The sequence below is a fragment of the Octopus bimaculoides genome, chromosome 8 (genome assembly GCF_046866305.1).
Source record: "Octopus bimaculoides isolate indiv1 chromosome 8, ASM4686630v1, whole genome shotgun sequence".
Classification (NCBI taxonomy): domain Eukaryota; kingdom Metazoa; phylum Mollusca; class Cephalopoda; order Octopoda; family Octopodidae; genus Octopus; species Octopus bimaculoides.
The window spans coordinates 34,160,457-34,183,158 of record NC_142935.1 but is presented as its reverse complement, the minus strand read 5'-3'; positions in this window follow the sequence as shown (position 1 = coordinate 34,183,158).

The window sequence follows — 22,702 nt, the reverse complement described above, 5'->3', positions numbered from 1 at the left end:
ATATATGTGTGTGTTTGTGTGTCTGACTTTGTCCCCTTACCATCGCTTGAAAACAGATGTTGGTATGCTAACGTTCCCATAACCTAGCGGTTCAGCATGAGTGGCCGATATAATAAGTTCTAGGCTTACAAATAATAAGTTCTGTGTCGATCTTTTCGTCTACGAGCCGTGCTCTAGCGTGGCCGCAGTGAAATGAATGAAATAAATAAAAGAAACAAAGAATATGTGAATGTATGTATGTATGTATGTATGTATATACATACATAAATACATACATCATCATCATAATCATTATCATCATTATCATCATCATCACCATCATCTTCATGCAGTCCCCATACTTGATGCTGAAAGACGCTGTTGTAGTCAGCCGTTGTCACGGATCCCTGCTCTCTGTCTAGCTCTGTGTCACCTTTTCTCAACAATAACCTCAAGCATGGTTTGGAAAAGGAGTTGTGCCAGGTCACTTCACCGAACCAGACGATCCTTCGTCGTTTGATCTGTGCAAGAGGTAGTTCAGGCTCGTCAGGGTATTAGTCGAATTGCTATTGGACAAAGCTATGCGTGTTATGCACTTTATATGAGATGTGTTCCACTTTCGAAAGCACTTGTACTCATGTCTAAATTAACATACCTGAATTCTTCGTTCTATGACATATGTAAGTGTCTAGCCCTCATACTCGTACAGAAGAATCGAAGTAACCAGGGCTTTTTCATTTTGCGTCTTTCCATTCAATACGTTTTAAGCATTGTCATGACAGCAGAATCTAAACTAAAACTAATTGTTATCACTGTTTGAGATATTCTGATCTTGGTCGAAGTGCATCTAAGTACTTGAAGGTGTCTACCTGGTCATTTTTTGTTTTTTTTCACCGTTCTGCATGATATTTATTGCTGCGATCTGGTTTTTAGCATTAATCAGGTTCTTGCGCTTTCATGTACTGATGCCGTATGCTACTGGTAGTATTTTTGAATCAGGTATTGAACAACTGTATTTCTTCTTCACTGCTTCTTAAAATGTCGATATCATCAGCGAAGTTTATATTGGTAATGAACCGTCTTCAAATCAAAATAGCGGGTGGATGACTTGGTGTCACTCCAACAGTACGATATCCTTTTTTTTTGTTACGTCCACTATTGCCCTGAATAGTTCTCCGATGTTACCGTTCAGAGATGTACTGTTTGATTCTGCACAAACGGCTTGGATTACTTTGACGCAGTTGTAGATGTTGTAATTCTTCATCAACCGCAATGACAATTTGGAAGTCAAAGAAGTTGTAATAGAGGCCAGATTGGGGATGCAAATATTTTCAATGAGCACTTAGATGTTAAAATATTTCTTTCACAGTAACTTTTATTCTGCAAGGGTGCATTTTGCTTCTCCATTAACTGTTTTGAAGAACTGTCTGCAATAATTTGCTGGGGTGGTTAATTAGGCAGATTGTTCTACAATTGTGACAAAGTCTAAAATTTCCTTTCATGGGAATAAGTATCATCAATAATTGGATCCAGTCCTTTGACCGCTGTCTCGTCCCCCATACCTTCTGACAAGGTATCTATTAAGCTTTGGCTGTTAGGAGATCTGATGTTAGGTAATGTTCATACTGACTCATAAGGGCCAGTTTTCTGGTGTCCATGGCGTACATATTCCCACCTGTACGGGAAGCACTCTGCCGCAGGATTACTAATATTTGCCAGCTTAGTGAACTGGAACAAAGTGAAATAAAGTGTCTTGCTGAATTGTTCGCCCAGGACACGAATCGAAACCACAATCTTATGATCATGATTCCAACACCCTAACCACTAAGTAACGCGCTTCCACTGGAGATCTGATGAGATGTTATCCACTCCTGGGGTTTCCCCAACTCTGAGCATGAGTACTTCCTCTTTGACTTCTTCCTGACTATTTGTTGTAGTCACAGGTTTTCTTTAATTATTCTACTTACTGGAATTGCCTAGTAACTTCCTGCCATATCTCAGTTCGTGAATGTAAATATCCTTGCAATACACAATCTCTTAATCACAACAGTCTCCTCTGTGAGTAGCAAGCATATTGTGTCCTCCAATATAGTGGTGGTGCTTGCCTTTATTTTCCTAACTACTTATAGGGTTTCCTCGGCAAACATTCCGTTCCTCTTCTTTATACAGTTTTCGATGATTTTGGGATGCACTATCCATTTCTCTTTGGTCTCTCTTACTTTTCCTTAAAGTTCTTATTACAAATATATCTGGCAATGTATTTATTTTATACGTGTGTATCAACATTTCATTTTTATTTTCATATATGGATAAATACATACATATATATACACAGACGGACGCAAAACACACGCAAATACACACACACACATTTCGCTTAGGTATTACGTGACTGATAACCTGATATACTACTCAATATATATATGTTTAAAAACGAAGCGTTAGTCGAGTAGAAAGGGAAAATGAGACAATGAAATGAGAAAGGAATAAACCACTCTTCAATGCATAGGATACGGATGACGCTGCATCAAGATGCAGTGGACGCATAATCTGAGTAAAAGAAAACATTGTAGCGTATTGGCTTTCCTCGTACCATTTGCGCTGAGACTCTAGGTATGTTAAAAGATACTGTTGTGTATGCTACTATCACATGAAATTAATAGTATCATATAAAAACATATATGAAGCTTTTCAGATTATATATATATATATATATATATATATATATATATATATATATATATATATATATATATATATATATATATATGTCTCTGTTAATGTGTGTTGTTTGTGTATGTATATATATAGCCTGTAGTCAGGTATCATGTGCGTCTGTGAGTGTGGGAGTATGCATGGATGTGTGATGTAGGATGTGTGTGGTGTGAATACTGAGTTAAGTAGTTTGTATGTGTGACTGTTTATATAGTGGTATCTATGGTAACGCTATTGAAGCATGCGTGTGGGTGTATTATGATGGTTGTTGGTATGGGTGCTGGGAATTGGTCGCTGCTAGTGCGTGTGGAGTCGTGTGGGGCTGGTATCAAGCGAAGAGAGCAGGTGAAGTTCGTGTCAGATGAAGAGAGTCGGTGATTTGAGCCCATATGGCGAAATGGAGCGAAGACAGAAGCTTAATTCTTGTTCACAGCGAAGGCAGGAGTCGGGATGTCCCCTGTGCAAAGACAGTCCAAACAAAAACGTGGGTGTGTGCGTGTATGTGTTTATATGCATGTGTAGGTACTTATGTTTCAATAATAGACTAACGTTCAATAAACTGTAGCACTCTCAAAACTTTTACCAGACTTGCAGCAGCGAAGATGACATAAAGACATGTTCATTATCGACTACTTGTAATTTGAACCGCTGGTCTGATACGTTGGTGACTGAACGTAGTGTTTACCGGGGAAGTGGAATAATTAATATTGGTAAGCGTCTGACCTACTTATGATTATCAAAATATCTACGTATCCGAATGTAACTGTTTCTCACTGTGCATCATTATTAAGAAAATGGTTGATTTAATAAAGATTCTGCAGTTGTCTTCAAGTTTACAATTTTGATTAGTTCAATTTCCGTTTAATGGAAACCTATCTGTATCTCATTTACAAAATTCAACGGCAACATAATTTTCTAATTACGAAGTGTCAACTAAAACTATTCATCTTCTTACTCCAAGCGTATCATTATTCATTGAAACGAATAACGTATAGCTATATGTCGCAATTGACTATCATAGGCCAAATCTTCTACCGCTGCCTTCTTAAACTATTCCAATCTTTATTTAACTTATAATGTTTGAGATTTTAGCATTAGGAACTGCAATTCTCTCTTCTCATTTCACTGGAATTTACTTATAAATGGAAATTATCAGATATATCCTTGGATATATTTCGTTAATGCTTGTAATTACTAACATTTCATTTTTCCTAGTGTATATGAGTGTATATGAGTGCATGTGTATATATGAGTCCATATTTGTGTATATGTGTATATGTGTGTGCATGTTAGTGTGGCTTAGTGGTTAGGGTGTCAGCATCATGATCGTAAGATTGTGGTTTCGATTCCTAGACCGAGCGACGCGATGTTCTCTTGAGTAAAATATTTCATTTCACGTTGCTCCAGTTTACCCAGCTGGCAAAATGAGTAACGCTGCGATGGACTAGCGTCCCGTACAGCTGGAGAACACATACGTCATAGAAACGGGAAAATCGGACCCATGAATCTGGCTAGGCTTTAAAAAAAGAGCGCATTTATTTCCACGGTGGTGCACCAGCATGACCGCAGCTACTTGGCTGAAACACATAAATAAATAAATAAATAAGTATTTATGTGTATAGTTACACGAGAGCGTGCTTAAAAGTTCCTGGCTGTACGGGAATTACGAGAGGCCTGGTTGGAGACCTAAACTTCAGAATTCTTTTTCAGGACTTAGACAAAATAGAACGATGACTGCACTAAGTATGTAAATCTGTGAGAGGAATACAAAGAAAATATTTTAACACATCTTTAATGATTCGTTACAATTGTTTCTGTAGCGAATTTATTTGAAGTGCCAGCTTATGCATAAATTCGAAATGGAAATTTACGTATTGTTTGCTGTTATAGACATTAGAGAGGCCCTTCATCTGACTTGCATCAAAGGTGTGCTGTGACATTATGCGTCTTCCAGACCTTGTATTTTGGCTTATATCGGGAGGAAACACAAAAGTAACAGTGTTGTCAAGGTATAAGTAAGTTGCCTACAGTTTATATATATATATATATATATATATATATATATATATATATATATATATATATATATATATATATAGGCACATAATTGGTATGAGGATGGTGATATATAAATTACGCAATGATAATTATTTCTTGATTTATTTTTCACGTACTGTATTGTTGTAGCACGATACATCTAATGACTTCCTATTTATAATTATTACTTTCGAATTCTGTGATAGATGTTTTCATTCCTTATCGAAGCTGTCACTGAATGCCAATGAAAAGTATAGCTTCAAGTTATTTAAATCACTCTCCGTTCTATGGTGTGACGCGTTTCAATTGTTATATCGAAACAGTACTTTATCTTTGCCATGGATATACTTATATCTCACTACGTAAATGGATCCAAATGTGTGGCAAATAAATTCTGAATTACATCTAAGCAATTACAATCTTTCACCTACTAAAATCAATTGTTCATCAACCTTTTCATCTCCCGGAGTAAATCTTAAGTCAAACTAGCAAATAATTGCATAACAGGGGGAAATGCAAAGCGAACGTGTGTTTAGTTTAAAACCTTTTAGCCTTCCATAATGTATTGGCCTTGAGCGATCTTCTACACGTTTATTTCCTTATACACATTAGGGTTTCTTACATTGTCTTGATAAAAAATATTCCTCCATTGTCTAATCATCACATGAATTATTTTGTCATGGTATAACAGCATATCATAGCGGATCAATAGTTCATTTAGTGATAGTGATTTAAGAATTATTCTCCATTAAAATATATTGAACGGAAGTCAATTTGAAATGAAAGACTGTTTCTCACAATCACCTTTGTTTAATTCATTAAACTAAAGCAGTATGCTGCCCGCAGGGTGTTCTCCCAGATTTTCAGGGACGCCATTCGGGCTAAAGACGCTCCTAACATTTCTGTTCCCATCTCCACCTACTTCCGTCATCACCTTGAAAACTGTTGTCCGTTGTTGCCTCCCAACATTAAAGAAAATATTAAATAAATTGTAGCACTCCAGAGATCGATCAATTTAAAATCAGCTTCACTTCTTCCAGCCCGCCAAGCGTGCTATGTCGTTTGTATTACAGGCAAAACTTTCAACACCATTGTCCAAATGATATTGGCATCAACTTTAAACTTCATTCAAGTCTTGGACCCCATGTCATCTGTCCTCTACCAAACCCATGCCCGCATTATATAAAAACTATTCAACAGAAGTAGTTCACCTCAACTGGATCTGCCCCCTGTTTACATCATGATATGACATATATTAGACGAAAATGATGTCACAATATCCAAACGAATCCTAGACGAGTATCTCTAACAAATTCCACATAAACCACCTACACCCGGATATGTCTGCAAACAACTCTTTACTCGAATGAGCTATGGTGTCCAAAGAACGACTATGATATAAAACGTCATTAAATGTCTTATCCAGGTGACTTTATAAAGTTCTTCATGACTTGAGCCAATTATAGCCGAAATTTTAGTCATTGTCTAAGTATCTACAATTCAATATGAATAATCCTACATATGAATATCTTTCAATACTCTGAATTTAGAAATTTATTTAATGTCTGTTTTCGAACACTACAATATATAGTAAGTTATTTCAGATAACTGCACATAGGAGAAGTAGGATTAAGGCGGCATCTGTATACGCGATAGCAGATGATGTTGAGATTAATGAAAGTTCTTGCACGAGTAGTCTTAGTTTACTTTTACTTGTGGTAGAATTGACTATTGTGATTGAAGCTGTGCGAAGTATGCCCATTATAAATATATACATGTATGAGAACATTCATTAAGTGTTTTACTTGAATCAGGAACTGGACATTAAGCATGGTGGAGCATCACACTGAAGGGTTTCATCTTCACTCAAACTGATTGTACTAAGCGTTGACGAACGAGAGAATTCATGAATTGGTCACGATTTACTGACACGAGATATATACCACCATACAATCATACACATAACACGCATATTTATATACGTATGTGTGCATTTATATATGTACTAATATATATCTATATATATACGCAGACTTTGAACAAATTTGAATGAAAAATGTTTCTTCATTTTAGAAATTTTGAATGCCACAAATTTATGCAACAATGGTTAATCTCTCTTTAGTTCTGTAATAACTGTATGTTGTGCAAATAACTGCTTGTATCATACTTGGTTTTAACAATATACAAACTTTTATGAAATAAAAGCAATTTGTTTCTTTATTTCTGATACTAGTTCAAACTTTTTTCCACTGAATTTCCACTTTAGTTTCATAATTCTTAAGTAATTGTGTGTTATATATCAGACTGAGTGACATCCTAATTTGAAGAATTTATAAGATACCAGTGATTTACACTAATAGAGCATCACACATTGTACTCATGAGTGAGAACCTATTGTTTCTATTAATAAACTACATAATAGATTATAGTACAACATTCGCAATAGACTACTTTAAGATATATTAATAAAAATAAGACAATTCCAAAAACGATTATTTTCTTGTATCTCCAATACAACATTCTGTTACTTTGAAACAACTAGATTTTCTATGTTTAGTTATTTCAGATTTCAGCTGGCTTGTGTTGTAGTGTATGAGTTTAGAAATGTGTAGAAATGATGGCGTTGGTTACTTGGGACGAGATAAAAGTGTACGTGTGAATTTTTTAGGTGGTTGAAAGGAAAGCAGATCTATGACTATGTAAGTGTTGGTACATGAGGGAATGATGATTTTCATGTAGCAAATACGCGGGAGGAATATGGAAGGTGTTATTGAAATGGGCATCAGTGTATAAGAAATGGGGAAAGGGAGTGATTTAAAGAAACAAATAAAGTGGTTAAAACTAAAATTTCCAATGACAAATAATTATGAATTCTGTGAAGAGATGCAATGGAAAGGAAATTGCGAGAATTCTTGAACGATGGTGAAAAGAACTTGGTAGAGTGCCGAGAAAGATCTGTCGAGAAGAAAAGATAAGAGTGATGAAGATCATAAAGAGCAAAAGAAATAACTGATGAATAGAAGCAAAAAGTTATGCAAATTGTGTGTTTTGTAAATAGAAGATTGTAGTTTGAGAGAACAATAAATAGCAAGGGGAGGGAGCAACAGAAATAGTAGAGTGTGCACGTGTGTGTAATTATATCGGTATTTGTGTGAGTATATGCTACTGTGTGAAGACAGCAAATGAGTTGGTTTCTGTGATTTCATATAGAAGGCCATGGATGTGTGTTTGTGTATTTTGTGTCGTGCATAAATGAAAGTGATATGTGTAAGCATAAAAGTTCTAGTAGATATAATATAGTATAGTTCAACTTAACAAGATGGTGTTTGGTATGGTACAAAGTGGTATGAATATTTATATATGTATGCGAAGAGTAGATGATCAGTGAGTAGAAGTGTGTGTATAAGGGCATTTGAACACCAGCTGAATATATGTATAATGTGTCTAATTGCAGCAACTGTGTAACAAAAAGTAGATGGATAGATGTGATTTAATGTATGTGAGCATAAAAATGAATGCACGCAGAGGCTGTATTTATATGTTAAGGGAGTATGTGTAGGGGTTGTTGGAAGGGGTTTAGATAGTGAGAAATAGTGGAGGACAGAGAGTTTATTAGTGGGGGAGAGCAAAAAGTTTCTGAGTAGGGTCCGATTGGAATATAAAAGAGAAAGAAAGGAGAGCAAAGGGTATAGTTGTAAGGTAGGTGCAAATTAGAAAGATAAAATATGAAACTAGACCAAATGGTATATAGCTTCGGAAAGAGATGGCCACCTGTTGAAATGATGGTAAGGCATTGGGAGTATGATATTGATCCGATGGACTAAAATAGACAAATAGTATGCAAAAGGGTCAGTGCGGTGGAAGTACAGAAATACGAGGCGTTGAAAAGTCAGCATTGCAAATGATATTGGCAACAACTTTAAATTTCACTCAGGTCTTGGAATCCGTGCCATCTGTCCTCTACCAAGCCCATGCTTGCAGAAGTATTTCACCTCAACTGGCCTTCCCGCCTTTTTACATCAAGCTATGACATATATTGGACGAAAACGATGTCGAAAAATTCAAATGGATCTTTGACGAGTATCTCTAACAAATTCCACATAAACCACCCACACCCTGATATACGCTTGCAAACAACTCTTTACTGGAGTGAGCTATGGTGTCCAAGGAATGACTATGATATAAAACAACATTAAATGTCTCATCCCCAAAATTTCAGGCCTTGTGTCGAGACTGGAGAAGAATGTTATTGCATTTCGTTTAATTTCGGTTTCTATATATATATACATACATACATACATACGCACACAATCACACACCCAAACACACACACACACACACACACACACACATACACACACACACACTCACTCACATACACACACACAAACACATACACACACACACACACACACACACACACACACATATATATATATATATATATATATATATATATATATATATATATGTACGCAACTGGTATTTAAGTTATCAAGTCCGAAAGGATAAGTTGACTTCAGCGGAGTTTGAACTCAAAACGCAAAGACAGGCGAGATACCAATTTGCATTTCACCCGGTGCGCTAACATTGCTGCCAACTCGCCGCCTTCTTCTCTCTCTCTCTCTCTCTCTCTCTCTCTCTCTCTCTCTATATATATATATATATATATATATATATATATATATATATATATATATATATATATATATATATATATATATATATATATATATATATATATATATAGGTAGATAGATAGATAGATAGATAGATATAATTACATTATGATCTATACTATAACAAATAAAGCTGTCTATCAATTAGGTCTATAACAAGTACTAAGAGTACTAAGAGAAAGCAATTGCTAAAGGGTTGACCGTCTGGAAATATTTTTATAAATTCATGTTCTAAGAATTTTTCTATAATTTGGATTTCTCAAGTTTCTTGGATTACTTTAACTCCAATTTCTCGCAAATTTAAATATTCATTGTATTTACTGCTTCAATTTCACAAATTTAAATATTCATTGCAGTTACTGCGGAGTATTCTATTCTCATTTACAAAGTCTCTCACTTTCATTCGCTATTTGGAAAACCGACAGTTAATTCTATTAATGTATATGTAACTTATTATTTATTACTCTTTTAATGTATACGTAATTTATTATTTATTGAATGGAATTTTTTAAATACGTGTATATTTTTTGAACGCAGTATAGCTGTGAGAAGAGCCTAGAAAGTTGGGTATTTACTATTAGAAGACGAGGAGAAAGAAATGTTACCGACGAGTGAACAGGTCGCAGTTTCAAGGCGAAGAAAATATTTTTACACACCTGAAATTCTAATGTTCAAGTTAAACTGGTACTACTTCAATACAGAGTCCCTTAAAAGTACTACTTAAATATAGAGCTACCACTTGAATACAGGTGTTATGTACAAAACATTTTAAATATGCTGTGTGGACGTGTAATGACACCCTAACCCTAAAACTAGCCCAACCTTAACACTAAAAAATAGCCCTAAAACTAACCTTCCCCTTCATATCGTTATGTAGGTGCTACGGGGCCTCTGTATTTAAGTAGTGCAGTGAAACTAACGTTTTCTATGTGTTCTTGAATGGCTTACAAACATCTACGCTGCAATTTTTTTTTCAGCACGCGATCTAAGATCATGTCAGTTGCTATGCAAGTACATCTCCGTAATTTTTGTAAACCACTGTGGATAAATGCCAGCAACGACATTCTCAGTCTCTCCAATATTTTAATTTGTAAACAGAAGCAATCGGGGGCAGAAAGTAGAATTGCAAAATATTCATAGTTTCTCAAGTTTTCTTTTTTATAGCATATAAATGAATTGATGGGGAGAAAATATTGAATGACAGAGTGATAAATAAACAAGGAGGGTTGTCTTTGGATATGCTAGAAACAACAGCAAAATCGCCCTTAAATCACTCACTTTTTCCTATGAAAACGTTAACAATTTTTTTTAAATTTCTTACCGAAAATGCTTTTCCTATGGTTTTGAAGTGAAAAACAAATTGGCCAAAATAGTTTTAAAACAATTTTCCTACAAAGATGCCTCTACCCATACCGCATCATTTCGAAGGCTGTGCTTTCAAAATAATTACGAAAATCCCTAACAAAATATTTCCCCACAAAAGTCTTTATAATAGTAATTTAATACAAAAAGTGATCCCCCTCCCCACACATCACATACACCACAACCAGAAAGTTAACAACCAACAACAACAAAAACAACACAACCACTTACACAAACAAACACAGATCTACACGACATGCCCCTGCCCCCTTCCGATTCCTCAGAACCTTCGTCGGAAGACGAAAGTAGTGAGGAATGGCAAATAGCCCAGAAAGGAAGGAGGAAGAAGAGCAAGAAAATAAAAGCAAACACAAACAAAGCAGGGAGATACACAACTCCCGAAAACACTCCAGACACCAGCACAAGCACACATAACAACAACACAAGTAACAAAACCCCCAAAATAAGCACACACACAATGCTCACTGCCATCAACACAAAAAACTCAGAGTTGATGGAATACATCAACACAAAAACAAACATAACAAACGAAGACATAAAAACCAGCAACTACCCGTACACAACACCGCCAGAACACATCAAAATACTACACATAACACGAACCCTGCACCACACACTAAAAGCTATGTTTCCCAAGGCAGTTGGCAAATGCCAAAAATACCTGGCGAAAAAACTGTACAAGGATCTCCTCGAAGAAAACCCGAAGGAGGAGACAAAATCTCTCGAACGGTAAGTGACTCTAACACTCACATTAGAATTATGCTCAAGATTGGTTGTGTAAATGCGCGTGGCTTGGGGTCCCCTTGGAAACAAGGGTACCTTCTAAACGACATAAAGTCACACAAACTAGAAATCATAGCCATAAGCGAGACCAGACTACATGATCCGCGGGCCCTAACGTTCATGTTTGGCAGACAGTTTAACATTTATTTTTCTCCCTGTCTGCTGAGAATGGGCGGTAGTGGCACGGTGGTACTCTTTCGCAAGAGACTGGATCTCGAAGTAAAGACAGTATTCATAGACCCGGAGGGTAGATTGGTTGTTCTGGATGTCGATGGCAGCGATGGGTGTGCTTTTCGACTCATATCAGTATACGCACCACCTTTAACAGGTAGGCCGAATTTCTTTCGACGTCTAGAAGTATTCCTAGGAACGTCTCGTCCTTTACTTTTAGTGGGGGGCTGGAATGCTACCTTGGACACGCATCTAGACTATGTGGTCAGAGATAGGAATAGACGGGGATGCAAATGCCTCAAAGACCTGCTCAGACGCTTTCAACTTTCTGACAGGTACCGACTCGACCACCCGAATGCGCTAATGTGGACATGGACAAACCGCATCGTCGAGATTGTATCTAGATAGAGTACTGTGTAGGAGAGCAGATAGAGATAGCATAGGGTGTCCACAATTTCATATAGTCAGCTACACGGATCACAAACTTGTGACGTGTACGCTAGACTTAGATAAGACACATAGGCAGGGCCCCGGTTACTGGAAACTAAACGCGTCTTTCCCGTCGAGACAGGTTTTCAGAGACCGGATTAGCACGTTAGTAAAGAGGGCTTTGACGGGAGTCATCATCAATAACAAATAGTGGTTTGCCCTCAAGAGAGCAATAAAAGCAGAAGCGGTTAGGTATAGCAAAGCACTAGCCATAGACAGAAACAGAGTAGAGGGTGAGCTAGTTAAGAAGATAGAAGAGGCAATTAGAAGTGGCATCGCATCCGACGTTTTGGCGGCGAGGTTGGCCCTAGACCAACACTTCAACGCCAAACGCGAAGGGTGCGTTGTCAGGGCTAGGATGCGTGCTCTAAGAAACGAAGGTATTGGAGCCGCGCGAGAGGCCCGGGTGGCAGAGGGGCAACAGGGCAACAAAGCTACCATTCGGTCCCTGGTGGACGAACAGGGGCGCGAACTGCTCGAGCCAACCAAAATGTGTGAGGCCTTTCAGCGGTACCTTGCTCGACTCTTTGGAACGAGTGGCGAGCGAGAACGCAGGGTGGGCTTCAGTGCCTACCTGCACAGCCTGCCACGACTCTCGGCAAGAGAGGCGGAGTGCTGCGAAGGTGCTATCACGGCGGCGGAAGTGAAGGTCGCGATGGCGGGATGCTCGAGAGACAAATCTCCGGCTTTGGATGGTCTGCCCTACGAGCTTTACAGCTGCATGCCAGACTTGTTTGGAGAAGTCTTGGTGGCGGTGTTCTGCAACTGGCAGCAAAACGGGAGCATTCCCGGTTTTGTGAGCCGAGGAGCCGTAACGCTGCTGAAGAAAGATCCAAACAAGGGGACGTCATAAATAACTTTAGGCCTATCACTCTGCTCAATGCAGACATGAAAATTTTGGCCAAGGTGTTAGCCAAGCGGTTGGCGCTTGTCATCAAGAAACTGGTCGGCATGGCGCAAACGTGCGCCGTGCCGGGCCGGAGCATCCATGACAACCTCCATCTGATACGCTATATCATAGAGCGGGTAGTTAAGTAACCTGGCATGGGTGGGGCCCTGATCAATTTAGATCAATCGAAAGTTTTCGACAGGGTAGACCATCAATACTTGGAGGCTGTACTCATAGCGGCCGGCTTCGGTCCCATTTTCCGCGGCTGGATGGATGCCTTGTACAGAGGTATCCGTTCGGTGGTTCACGTCAATGGGCATCTATCAAGACCCTTCGACATTGCACGTTTGGTCCGTCAGGGATGCCCCCTCTCGATGCTTCTTTACGTAATGACTCTCGAGCCACTACTGCGGAAGCTGGCGACGCTGAGGGGCATCCCGCGAGAGTTGGGATGCGGGACGAGCGTGTCGGCATACGCGGACGACGTCACCGTCATAGTGTCTAGCCAAAAGCACATCGAGCTTGTCGGCGAGACACTGAGAGTCTACGAATCGGTAACCTGAGCGAAAATCAACCGGGATAAGTCAGTGGGCCTGCGGCTCGGCTCCTGGAGAAGCAAGCCCATGCCGTCAAGCAGCGCCTCCGTCGTAGGACGTTGGACTGACGTCCCGGTTGAGTTGCTCGGGGTCTGGTTTGGTCCGGACCTCCAAACGGAGAAGAACTGGGACGAGATAACGAGAAGGGTGGCCACTCTATCCCGGCAATGGGCCGAGAGGAAGCTTTCCTTAAAAGGTCGGGTGGAGGTAGCGAACACGTACATCGCGTCCATCATCTACTACCGCCTGACCGTCGTTCCTTGTCCCGACCCTACCATCACCAAGCTGGAGCGCATCCTCTTCCGCTTCTTGTGGAAAGGAAGCGTTCCGATGGTTAGGCGATCCGTTTGCAACCAACACCCGTAAAAAGGAGGATTGGGCATGCCGTGGTTGATGATGCGCAGACACGCGCTGAGACTGCGACATCTCCGGCTCTACGTAGACAGCGGTGAACAGGTGTGGTCACCGTTTGTGCGGCGCGCTTTCCCGCAGCTCGTCTCCATGACCGAACTGCAGTCGTGGATCAAGAGGCCGAGGAAGGGCGAATGGCATCGCGAGTGTCGCGCTGCTCTCCGGCAACTCCAACACCCCGGGTCAACCTTGAGCGACTGCATCACAACTAACGCATTCTATAGTGGATTAGTGGAGGGAAGGTACGACGACGATCTCGGGGCGAACCTGGGCGTCGACGAGGAATACCTGACCCGCCTGTTTAAGACGACCTTCGAGCCGGGACCTATGGACAACTTCCAGAGATCCCTGGCCTGGCAGTGCTATCGAGAAGCACTACCCGTTCGGGATAAGCTCTACAGGCATGACTCGAGAAACACGGGGCTGACCTGTCCGAGATGCGGGCAGAGCGACGAAACCGTTCTGCACGCACTCGTACAGTGTCCCACCATTTCCGAGCTGTGGGCTTACGTTGAACAACTGCTATCGCGTGTGGGACGAGTCGGTCTATCAGCCGAGTCTATCGTGAATATTGTCACGACTCCTGCCTTTAAACGGGAAGGAAGAGCTATTTTCATTGTACTTGTGGCTATGGCGAAAGAATGTGTATGGTTGACGCGTCTGAAAGGTCTAGAGACAAAGACTTTTCTCTCTGGGCAATCTCTCATAATCTTCTTCAAGTATCACCTGAAGAGGAAGGTGAGAGTAGAAAGGGAAGTCTTGTCTAGTAAATGCTTCGAAAGAAGATGGGTGAATGTAGCAAGGATGGCACGTGCGAATGACGGAGCCACCTTGAGCATAACCCTATGAACTAGAACAAGAAAAACAAAAAGGCAAAAGAGAGTCACTTACTGTTATAGTTTCTTCAATGACAATATTGACCAAGGTTACCGTGGTCTTTTCCGTAGGCTTTTCTTTCCACGGCTAAACCTAAACTGTCCTCCCCTCTTTTTACACAAGAACATGACTGTGATACACGATCCCTATCGATCGTTTTTTTTTTCGATCCCTTTTGATCGAACTCCCTCCTTTTTCCCTTCCTACGATCCCTTTTGATCGACACACTCCTATTTTTTTATTTTCCCCTCCCCAAAAGAAAAGCTCTACATTGTATATGTCCTATCTTTGTTGAGCCCTGTGTGGCTAATAAAAGAAATGTATCTATCTATCTATCTATCTATCTATCTATCTATCTATCTATCTATCTCTCTATCTATCTATCTATCTATCTATCTATCTATCTATCTATCTATCTATCTATCTATCAGCATATCTACCTACCTATATTTTCATGTATGTATGTATATATGTATGTATGTATGTAGGTATGTATGTATGTATGTATGTATGTATGTATGTATGTATGTATCTATCTATCTATCTATCTATCTATCTATCTATCTATCTCCATTTTCACAAAACCTCAACGAAAAAAAAAAAAAAGATACTGTTCTCTTCTTCTGAACAAAAGTAAAAAAAAAAAACATCTGTCTTATATAAATGAACAAGCTGTTTGTACATTCACAAGAGAAATGATTGAAAGCATTAATATTAATGAAGAAATAAAAAGAATTTTTCCCAAAATTCTGATGACGTTTTCCTCAATATATATATATATATATATATATATATATATATATATATATATATATATATATATATATATATATATATATATATATATATATATATTTATATATATATATATATATATATATATATATATATATATATATATATATATATATATATATATATATATATATATATATATATATATATATATATATATGTATGTATGTATGTATGTATGTATGTATCTATCTATCTATCTATCTATCTATCTCCATTTTCACAAAACCTCAACGAAAAAAAATATATATATATACACACACATACATACATACATACATGCATACATAGACCTGTGTCGCCTGTATATACTTATATATACATAACATTGCGTAATTCGCTAGAACTTAGAATATTACACATAAAAAATCTGATCTCTTCAATTTATAATCAACTTTGAAATGAAATATCAGTACCTATCAATATTATATATGTCTTTATTTTTGTGAAGGTGCTGAGATGTCACTTCTAATCGACCTATATAAACAACGATCCTTTATTGATATTTTGTATGGAACATCGCATCTCTTTAAACAGCACCTCATTAGTATATTCAATATACAATGAATACAAGTTGTATTGTGGCTTGTAGTACATTGGATACTATCTGTCACCGTTAGCAAGCATGCTTAAACATACCCAAGTATAATATATATATCCAAGAAATATTGTTTTTACTTGTCGCTACTCTTTATAAAACATAATTAACAATCACTATCATTTAGTTTCTAAATAATTTTTGATAATATAATTTTTAACGGTTCAATGGATTACTGTAACACTTGTGCGGTTAATAGCAGCATCTACAATGCATTCATGGTCTTTTTAAAATTGTTCAAAGCCATTTTAGTAGGCATAACTATAGTAACGTTAAGTTATTGCTTTTATACTACAGCTTCCAATTTCTTTTTGCAAGATCATTCGATGGTGTGACCGCGAAACATACTAGGTACTATATGTCTTTATTATTGAATATGTTTTCGTATATGCTTGTGCGATGTTTGTCACATGAGCATGGGTGTAATTATCCATAATTCGCTGCCTTTATGAATTTTCGATTGCTAATAAGAATATTTTCGACGGATGAAATGAGATTAGTAAACTCTATTTTAATGGTTGCGTTTATTTCACAGTAAGCAATAAGCTGAGATGACTATGAGAATGTATATGTAATGTCAAAAGGGAAACATTCTACATACCGCTCCGTTTCACAGCATATTTATTCACAACATAACACAATTCGCAATCTCCCACTTTCCTCTAAAATATGTAATATCCAGTTTGTGGTATTATTTTAAAATACTAAGTTGCATTAAGAGTTTAATTTTAAGTGATTAAAGCTTTTTTTTTTCAGTTGAGTACATTAGCTAAACACAAGCTTACTAATCTTTATCAATAAAATGTGCTGCGAATATACTATTTATGTAAATGGTACGGAGTGAAACCACATCTTACTTCAATCATCTTAAACACTATTAATTACGTTATATCAAGATGAAGAAGTTGATTTTAGGATCCAACATAAATATTTCAAGTAAATAAGAATGGATAAGCTACCATAAAATACAATTTTGTAATAACAGCACGTTTATCTGCAAGGGAATTAAACGGTGTTGTCATTCTATTCTTTTGATGTTGAAGTTCAAGAGAAAAAGACGAGATAATAAATCTCTTGTGAACAAAATTATTTGCCCAAATATATTGTTTTAAAGCTGTGTATAATTGTTTAAATTATTAGTTATAAAAAATATATAGCACCAAATTTCAAAGACAATATCACGCTATTAGTTTAGGTGAAAACGATCATAAATCATTATCAACGAATTACGTCAAGAGAAGACAAATACATACAAACTATAGTGCTAATACCATATTGCGTTGGTTTTCGAAAACTGAGAGTAATAAATATTGTGATATTGACGCCATTAACAACGACTAATACAAATATGATAATATTGAAAACAAAAATACTATATACGAGGTGAAGTGATTAAAGTAACAGAAATTTGAAGGAATTGTTTATTATGAATATGTGACTTAAAGGTACCCCAATATCACCGAACGCCTTAATATTAGCGAACCTAATTAATATAAATAATATTTAATACTTTTGACATAACAACCCGTAACTTTCAACCATAATATATGATTTAAGTTTCTTGAACGTTACAGAATTCAGTATTTCATGAAAGGAAATTGGAAACTGTAGTATATATTTAGGGGTTGTTGTGGCGTGTAACATCATTTCGTCTCTTCTTTAAGAAAATAGCCGCTATATTTCAAACAGTAATAAAGCTAATACAACCAATTTTATCGTGCGCAACTGAAAGCAGTAAACTGTTGCTGATTAAACTTTAATTGCCACGGAAATACGACCCAGCTGATCCTTATACCAGGTATAAGATGCAACTTTGAAAACGAAAACAGCCATTTAAACTTTGGGGTTCGGTTAATTTATTTTCATTAGTTTACATGTGCAGTACTGAAACAAATTTATTGGTGTATATCATGCTAGCAAAACAATGTCTTTAAGGAAAGAACCAGCAAAACTGAATCCAATGCTGAAATCCAAATAGCCTTTTAAAAATGTACTATATAGAATTGAATACACACACACACACACACATCCACACACACACACACACCCACACACACATACACACACACACACACACACGCACACGCACACACACACACATTTATATATATATGTATATATATATATATATATATATATATATATATATATATATACAGACCGTTTCTGAACGCATCTACAACAAATGACATATCCACCACGACCTCACAATAACACACACACAAATATTAAAAATGATAAGCTCGAAATAGATACTCAAGGAATTATAAAAAATAAAAAAATTATGTAACAAACACAACCCCAATCACTACTCACTCGACTAGTTACTATCACACTATCCTGCATTCTATTATTACTATTTCTCTTCTACTCCCCATCCCTCATCTTCTCCGTAATCTTCTTCTCCCGTTCCACCACCTCCTCCCTTACTTTACTACTACTACTGCTGTTTAGAATAACACCTACGCAAACATAAATAATACAGATCACTACGACCGTCAGCAGGTCAATGTCAGGACACCCGACCAATTAACACTCTGCAACTATCATAGCACTCCCACTACTTCTTCTTAGCCAAGAATTCACAAGGACTTCGAACCCACAAGAGTTAACAGATGAAACAGAGACAGACAGAAACAAGAAAAATGCCGCTGTTATTTGAATACTATACAAATATGTCTTTAAAAAAACTTTTCTTTTAAATTTACCAAAATTTAATTTTTCAATAGTTTTTCAAAAATCTATTATTCATATTTACTGTTGAAAAGATCTCAAGGATCGAAACTGGTTCTGTAATGTTCTTTATAAAAGTATTTTAGCATTTTCTACTTTGTCTGTTTTCCATATATATATATATATAGTTCAAAAACAATAACAAAAAAACAAAAAAACAACAAAGTGAGGACGTGATATGGACAGTATTATTGGACGCATATATATATATATATATATATATATATATATATATATATATATATATTGGTAGGTAGGTAGATAGGATGATAGATGGATAGATAGTCAGAAAGATAGGTTTCTTTATTAGCCACACAGGGCTCAACACAGAGGGGACAAAATACAAATGTAGAGTTTTTCTTTTCGAGGGGGTCGAAAACAAAGCAGAAAAAAACACAAAAGTGGGGACAACGATGAAAAAAAAAAAAAAAAAAAAACATCGCAAAACGTTTGGGGTATTTACAAAAAATACGAAATAATACAAAAAATTCCCAATAAATGGGGAGGTTATCCGTGGAAAGAAAAACCTACGAAAAGACCACGGTAACCTCGGTCTTTAGCGTCACAGTTTGTTAAATAAAATTTCTCTGTTTACAAAATTTTAAAACGTTTTATAGAATCATGGTCAAGGTGGCTTCGTCATTTATACGTGCCATTCTTGCTACATGTATCCATCTTTTTTCGAAACATTTGCTAGACAACACTTGCCTCTCTACTCTCACCTTCCTTTTCAAGTGATACTTGAAAAAGTTGATGAGAGATTGACCAGAGAGGAAAGTATTTGTCTCTAATCCTTTCAGACGCGTCCACCAGATGCATTCTTTGGCCATAGCCACAAGTACGATAAATACAGCTCTTCCTTCCCGTTTAAAGGAAGGAGGCGTGACGATATTGACGATAGACTCGGTTGATAAACCGACTCGTCCCACACGCGACAGCAGTCGTTCGACATAAGCCCACAGCTCCGAAATGGTTGGACACTGCACGAGTGCGTGCAGAACGGTTTCATCGCTCTGACCGCATCTCGGGCAGGTCGGCCCCACATTTCGCGAGCCGTGTCTATAGAGCTTATCCCGAACGGGTAGCGCCTCTCGGTAACACTGCCAGGCCAGGGATCTCTGGAAGTTGTCCATAGGTCCCGGCCCGAAAGTCGTCCTGAACAGGCGGGTCAGGTATTCCTCGTCGACGCCCAGGTTCGCCCCGAGATCGTCGTCGTACCTGCCCTCCACTAATCCCCTATAGAATGACTTCGTTGTGATGCAGCCGCTCAAGGTCGACCCGGGACGGCAAAGTTGTTGCAGAGCAACGCGACACTCACGGTGCCATTCGCCATTCCTCGGCCTCTTTTTGATCCACGACTGCAGCTCGGTCATGGAGACGAGCTGCGGGAAAGCGCGTCGCACAAACGGCGACCACACCTGCTCACCGTCGTCTACGTAGAGCCGGAGATGTCGCAGTCTCAGCGCATGTCTGCGCATCATCAACCACGGCATGCCCAACCCTCCTTTCAGCGGGTGTTGGCAACAAACGGATCGCCTCACCATCGGAACGCTTCCTTTCCACAAAAAGCGGAAGAGGATGCGCTCCATTTCGGTGATGGCGCGATCGGGACAAGGCACAACGGTCAGGCGGTATTCGATGACGGACGCGATGTACGCGTTCGCCACCTCCGCCCGACCATTTAGGGACAGCTTCCTCTCGGACCATTGCCGGCAGAGAGTGGCCACCCTACTCGTTATCTCGTCCTAGTTCTTCTCCGTTTGCAGGTCCGGACCGAACCAGACTCCGAGCAACTTGACCGGACCGTCCGTCCAGCGTCCCACTACTGAGGCGCTGCCGGACGGTATGGGCTTGCTTCTCCAGGTGCCGAGCAGCAAACCCACCGACTTATCCCGGTTGATTTTCGCTCCCGTCACCGCTTCGTAGTCTTTCAGCGTCTCGCCGACAAGCTCGATGTGCTCGTGGCTAGACGCTATGACGGTGACGTCGTCCGCGTATGCCGACACGCTCGTCCCGCACCCCAGTTCTCGCGGGATGCCCCTCAGCGTCGCCAGCTTCCGCAGTAGTGGCTCGAGAGTCAATACGTACAGGAGCGGCGACAGGGGGCATCCCTGACGAACCGAACGTGCAATGTTGAAAGGTCCCGATAGACGTCCATTCACGCGAACAACCGAACGGATGCCTGTGTACAAGGCAGCCATCCAGCCGCGGAAAACGGGACCGAAGCCGGCCGCTTCGAGGACGGCCTCCAAGTATCGATGGTCTACCCTATCGAAAGCTTTCGATTGATCCAAATTGATCAGGGCCCCACCCATGCCAGGTTCCTTAACTACCCTCTCTATGATGTAGCGCATCAGATGGAGGTTGTCATGGATGCTCCGGCCCGGCACGGCGCACGTCTGCTCCGTGCCGACCAGTTTCTCGATGACAAGCGCCAACCGCTTGGCTAACACCTTGGCCAAAATTTTCATGTCTGCATTGAGCAGAGTGATGGGCCTAAAGTTATCTATGGCGTCCCCCTTGTTTGGATCTTTCTTCAGCAGCGTTACCGCTCCTCGGCTCACAAAACCGGGAATGCTCCCGTTTTGCTGCCAGTTGCAGTACACGACCGCCAAGACTTCTCCAAACAAGTCTGGCATACAGTTGTAAAGCTCGTAGGGCAGACCATCCAAACCCGGAGATTTGTCCGTCGAGCAACCCGCCATCGCGTCCCTCACCTCCTCCGCCGTGATGACCCCTTCGCAGCACTCCGCCTCTCTTGCCGAGAGTCGTGGCAAGCTGTGCAGGTAGGCACTAAAGTCCACCCTGCCTTCTCGCTCGCCACTCCTCCCGAACAGTCGGGCAAAATGCCGCTGAAACGCTTCGCACATCTTGCTCGGCTTGAGCAATTCGCGCCCCTGTTCGTCTACAAGAGACCGGATGGTGGCTCTCTTACCCCGCTGCGCCTCCGCCACCCGGGCCTCTCGTGCGGCTCCAACACCTTCATTCCTCAGAGCACGCATCCTTGCCCTGACAGCACACCCTTCGTGTTTAGCATTGAAGTGTTGGTCGAGGGCCAACCTCGCCGCTAAAACGTCGGATGCGATGCCACTTCGCAATGCCTCTTCTAACTTTATCACTAGCTCCCCCTCTTCTCTGTTCCTCTCTACAGCTAGTGCCCTGCTATACCTTATTGCTTCCGCCCTCACTGCTCTCTTGAGGGCAAACCACCATTTGTTGTTGACGATGGCTCCCGTCAAAGCCCTCTTTACTAACGTGCTAATCCGGTCTCTGAAAACCTGTCTCGAGGGGAAAGACGCGTTTAGTTTCCAGTAACCGGGACCCTGCCTATGTGCCTTATCTAAGTCTAGCGTACACGTCACACGTTTGTGATCCGTGTAGCTGACTATGTGGAACTGTGGATATCCTAAACTATCTCTATCTCTTGTCCTACACACTATCCTATCTAGATACGATCTCGACGACCCAATGCGGTTGCTCCAAGTCCACGTTGGCACATTTGGGTGGTCGAGTCGGTACCTGTCAGACAACTGGAAGCGTCTGAGCAGGTCTATGAGGCCTTTGCATC